Source organism: Cricetulus griseus, chromosome 5 (genome assembly GCF_003668045.3).
Source record: "Cricetulus griseus strain 17A/GY chromosome 5, alternate assembly CriGri-PICRH-1.0, whole genome shotgun sequence".
Classification (NCBI taxonomy): domain Eukaryota; kingdom Metazoa; phylum Chordata; class Mammalia; order Rodentia; family Cricetidae; genus Cricetulus; species Cricetulus griseus.
The window spans coordinates 150,429,213-150,435,212 of NC_048598.1; positions in this window are offsets into that span (position 1 = coordinate 150,429,213).

Here is a 6,000-nt window from a genome sequence, read left to right on the forward strand (position 1 = left end):
CACCGTGCCTCTTCAGGCAAACAGACAGAACACACGCACAGCATCGGAGAGACTCAGCGGTGCTCAGTTAAGGGATGGGAAGGGGCTGTGTGTGCGGAACAGATTAACGACCCCTAGGAATCCATGCTACTCTATGAAACCTCTGTGTCCAGGGGAGAAAAGGAAACAACAGACCTCAGATCTGGAGGGACAAAGTACTCTGGGTTCTTTGGCAGACCACAGAAGAAGCACGCACATGAATGTCAGGTGGTAACCATTTCTCAGTACGTGGTCATTACCACTTGGGGGGTGTTTCCATGGTTACCTTTCTTCTCTTGTCAGAAGAACTGTAGTGCTTTTCTGTTGACCATGCTTTTCCTCTGAGGGCAGGACAATAATACTTCCTTGTCTTTGGTGTTTACACCCTATGCCATATTCCACGGCATTGCTCACCCTCGCAGTCTGCACGGTCCTGTTTGCTTACCTACTGTTGTCACTGCCACCTGAGCTCCCTGCTCCCTGTTCACACTATTTTGTCCAGAGTCTAGAAACAGAGACTTGATCTCACCATTGACTAATGAGTACCTGAGTGAGATCCACTGCTAATTAGGGATGAGTGCATCTGTGATAAACAAGGCCCTGGATATAGAAAGCAACCAGGACAGAACCATGAGCCCCTGTTCTGTACAGTGCCCTACTGGAATACAAAACACTCCAGCATTGCAAAGAACATGATCCCTATCACCCTGGGATCTGGCCTCTAATCCAGGTCTGCTTGATAACAGTTTGCGTTAGCATGGGCAAGTGTACCTTCTGGCTTTTAGTTTCTTCTCTGCAGAGGGGTCAAAGGCTGACCAATCATTTCAGGCTCCTAGTTTTAGCACTAAAAGGTCCGTGTGTTCTAAGGACCTTGTCAGTTGCAGCTAAGCTCAATCTGAGCAGTTCATGAATTGGGCCCCGCACAAGCAGAGAGTCTTTCTGGGTCTGATTCTTTCAAATCTAAACCTCAGATGCTTCTCCAGGCAAGCTGTCCATGTTGTTGAGAGGTGGACTGAGTCACAGGGAGGAGATCAGGTGGCTGTATGCAAAAAACTTGGAAGATGTCCTGCCCTGTGACCTCTGACTCACCCGAGGCAGGACACCATTCTGAACATCTTACAGGAAGAGATCAGTGGAAAATGGAATGCTCAGGCAAAAAGTGCCCTTGGGTTTTCCAATAGAAAAGAAATTCAGAAACAGTTGACTAATATGTTTGTAACAAATGTGACTGCCATCGTCCTTGCAAGTGATCCAATAACCTCATAAGCTCCATCTCCAACTGGCTGGTCCCTTGGCCTCCATCCCCAGGAAGGACTGTATTCGAATGCTTGGTGGTTAAATCTAACACCTCAGATACAGATGTGTCCCAACACAAGAGATTTCTAATAGAGCCCTGAAGGGACGAGACAGGCAAGTGAGCGTCGGCCATAGTGAGGACAACTGAATCTGTCGTCCTATTGACAAGACCTTCAGGAGGAAGCTCTTTGGGTGCTTGAATCAAGGGGCAAGACAGCTGAAGTCAGGCTTTGAGTAAATTTTCCATGCTTCGAGGAGCTACGGAGATGCCAGCTGGCCCTTCCTTGACTGAAAGAAATATGACTTGCTTCAGATTCATATTTAATTTAGAAGCAAACTTCATAATCATCTTTTTCATTTCTTTGTGCCTGATTTAATTTTGGCTTTCTGCTTAAATCGACTCCTATTTCAATCTCACCTCATAGAATAAATCTGGCCCAATGGGCTCCTCAGACAGTCCTTCAGCAGCTGGCTCCCAAACAGCCCCGTGATTATTGAGCAGTGATAGAAACACTCTGGGAGAACATCGAAAGATCAAGATTAACAGCAGCTATTTAAGGAACCAGGCAGCAAATGAAAGAACTTCCGTAACTCAGCAAACTAAAGTGCAGCTATTTAAAGTCGCTGCCCACTCCTGACCAAAGTGAAATAGTTAAAAAAAAAAAAAGAAAAGAAAAGAAAGAAAGAAAGAAAGTCAAACTGGTTCAAATACACAGTAATTTCAAGCCAAACTGGTTTCAGAAGCACAAGTCATAATATTGTCCCCAAGCAGATTTTCCTCTTCTCCTTTTTCGTGGGCTCAGTGTTAACATAATCTCAAGCTGCTAACAGAGGAAACATCTAACCACCAAAGTCCATGAGTTAATTATCTGGAGACCAATTATGACTCAAAAGAAAATTCTTGTTTATACACATCCTTTCGGGGGTTAGTCCAGAGGATATCTATAGATGGTTCCTTCCATGATCAGCACAGGGGAGACGGGCTAAATGAGCATGCTGCATGCATTTGACTCTTAATTCTGGCATATTCTGTTATCTAATGGTCTGTGATATTAAAAGTACACGTTTGTTCACATGCTCTGCATACCCAGGCAGGCTACCAAGGGTTTCATTGTCGAGATCGGGCTACTCTACGCTCCCTCACCCTTAATTCCTCATCTGTGGAGATGAGACATAAAAAGCATCTTTAAACCCCTCTTCAGACTCGGGAGGTGGTGATGGCACACGCCTTTAATCCCAGCACTTGGGAGGCAGAGGCAGGCAGATCTCTGTGAGTTCCAGGCCAGCCTGGTCTACAGAGTGAGTTCCAGGACAACCAAGGCTACATACAGAGAAACTCCGTCTCAAAAAACAAAAAAATTGAAAAAAAACCTCTTCAGTCAAGTTTCTGACAGGAAATTAGAGGTATGAGCAGCCCTGTTTGGGTGGGGGTGAGCACTGCTCATACACACACACACAAAACAAACAAACAAACAAACAAACAAACAACAACAAAAAAAAAACCTTTTTAGCCCCTATCCCTACACAGATAGGTATTGTGGCTCTCAACAGTAATCCCAGCACTTAGGAGGTACAAGCAAGGGGGCCAGAAATTCAAGTTCATCCTCAGCTATATATTATATACATCAAAGCTAGCCTGGGCTACATGAAACCCTATGTCCAATAATAATAATAATAATAATAATAATAATAATAATAATAATGCTACAATAAGTGGGCATAGTTTATTTTAAAGCGTAATTTTGAATATAAAATAAACTTTCTGTAAATTGCAAGGTACAATGTAAGTGTTATAGTGTAGCCCCAAATATGTTTTCATATCAAATGATCTTTTATAACCATTATACTTGGTGAAATGCAGTCTTCAAACAAACCATCCGTAGGAATAACCTAGAGGTTATAATATTGGGCAAGGGGGACCTTAGCAGATTCCATTACAGGCGAGGGACAAACATGCCAGGCAGACAGAGCTTAAGTGAGAAAATTTTATTAGAAAGGGAAGGGAATGGAGAAAGAGAAGGGAGATGAGAAAGAGAGAGAGACAGAGACAGAGAGACAGAGAAGAGGGAGAGACAGGAAATGTCCTGTTTGCCCCTTCAGAGGAACATGGGGAAAGAGAGCAGAAGTGGGTGGAGTTTTTCTTTCTTTCTTTCTTTCTTTTTTTTTTTTTTTTTTTTTTTTTTTTGGTTTTTCAAGGCAGGGCTTTCTCTGTGGCTTTGGAGGCTGTTCTGGAACTCTCTTTGAATAACAGGCTGGTCTCGATCTCACAGAGATCTGCCTGCCTCTGCCTCCTGAGGTGCTGGGATTAAAGGTGTGCGCCACCCTCGACCCCTGCTGGAGTTTTTTTTTTAAAGGGCCAGGGTACATAAACCTACCATGTGCAGGTGGGTGAGAGGCAGGGCCGGATTTGCCCCATTTCCTCCAAAAAGCCTGGTGGGCAGGCTCCAAAGCTACAGAGAAACCCCATCTTGAAAGACCAAAAATAAAATAAAATAGAAAAAATGATATCCAACACTCAGTAGGCTGAGATAGGAGGACCATGAGTGTGCGGGGTGGGCAGCCTTAACAGGTTTGAGGAACTTCTTTGAGATCAACACTGTCCACACTTTTTGGTTTCAGAGTTCCAAAGAAAAGAGAGAGGGAGAGAAAGAGAAAGAGCTGAGTGAGTGCATGTGGTTCAGGTGTGTGTGTGTGTGTGTGTGTGTGTGTGTGTGTGTGTGTGTGTGTGTTTCAGTTGCAAAAATTAGAGGACAACTTGTAGGAACCATTTCTGTCCTTCACATGTAGGGCCCTTATACTGAATTTAAGTCCTCAGGCTTAGCTGCAAACAGTACCTTTACCAGCCAACTAACTGGCCCATCTTTGGCTTATTTTAGCATGTTGCTAAAACATTGTTTTAAGACATATTGTAGCAGACTATTATCTTTGTGGCCTAAAGTGTTTAGTTATCAAGCTGGATTCCTTGCCAAGTCAAACTGTGTTGTCACTAAAGTGTTCTGAGCTGTACTTTGATATTTAAAATAAACTGTTTGTTTAAATGGCTTAAATTTAATCTTCTTTAAATTAGTGGTTCTCAACCTTCCTAATGCTGTGACCCTGTAATACAGTTCCTCATGCTGTGGTGACACCCAACCATAAAACTATTTTTGTTGCTGCTTCATAACTGTAATTTTGCTATTGTTATGAATCGTAAAGTGAACATTTGATATTTACGGGATAGCTGATAATCAACCCCTGTGAAAGGGTCCTTTGACCCCCAAAGGCATCGCACCCACAGGTTGAAAAGCACTGTTCTAAGTTAAGTGTTTTTCCATCCCTTGTAGTCAGTTTTACATACACTAGTCTTCTAGAAGTAATGACTTAAATTGAAGAAGTTTGATGGGGGGATTCTCCACAGGGCATTTTTTCCCAAAGTAGAGTATTGAGCAACTGGCCAGAAGTTTCTGTTTTGGCTTGTTTTTGATTTGTTCAAGATAGGGTCTCACTGTTTGGTCTGGGCTGGCCTGGAACTTCCTCTGTAGACCAGGCTGACTTCAAATTCACAGAGATCCTCCTGCCTCTGCCTCCCAAGTGCTGGGATCTCCTGGTGTGTGCCACCATCTCCAGGAGACATGTCTGTAGGTCTTGCAGAGCTGGTTGAATAGAAAGTCAGTGATGAGTCTTGTGGATGGAAATGTAGCATTCAAGCCATTCTGCTTTAAAAGGTAAACAAAGAGACAATAAAATCATAGCTGGGCATGATGGCACACTCAATTAATCCCAACACTTGGGAGGCAGAGGCCTGCAGATCTCTGTGAGTTCTACAGAATGAGTTCCAGGACACTCAAGACCACCACCACACAGTGAAACACTGTCTCAAAAAACGAAAACAAAAAAGAAGAGAAAAGCATAATAATTATTTAAGTTTGTCTTCCACAGATAGAAATGCTTATGAAATTTAATCCCAGAATGGTGGCAGGCCTGTGATACCAGGACTTGGAAGGTAGCAGTAGGAGGAAAAGAAGTTCAAGGCCATCTCCAAACACACAGAGTATAAGATCAGAGGCTGGAGAGATGGCTCAACAGTTAAGAGAACTGTCTGCTCTTCCAGAGGACCCGGGTTCAATTCCCAACACCTACCTGGCAGCTCACAACCACCTGTAACTCCAGTTCCAGGGGATCTGACACCCTCACACAGACATACACGCCAATGTACATAAAATAAATAATTTTTTGACCAGCCTGGGCTAAGTGAGACCCAGTCTCAAAGAAAAAAGAAGAGGAGAAGCAGGAAATGGAAAAGGGAGAAAAACCCTAATGTTAAGGAGCAGCTTCTGTAAGACCCCCAGAAGCTCAGGCCTCCAGGATCTCAGCCCAGGACCTCGGCCACCCAAATCACCATGCAGAGTCGAAAGCTTGATGCAAACAGCATGAGGCTTTATTATAGTTGTTTAACGAGCTAATCCCATGTTAGCTTGGGCCTTTCATCCACCTGCCATGGCAGATGGCTACAAAAGACAGTTCGAAGCGGCTGCATAGAGATCTTATAGGGCAGCGTAAGGGGAGTGTCTAGGGGTACCCACAGGCTCAGGATTGGTGTGCCTTCAGGCTTGGAGGGCTTGCCCTGTGTTGATTGGTCACCTGGTTGTTATGGCCCATAGGCCCTCCCAGGGTGGTTGCTATGCTCTGCACGTCATTACTGTGCAC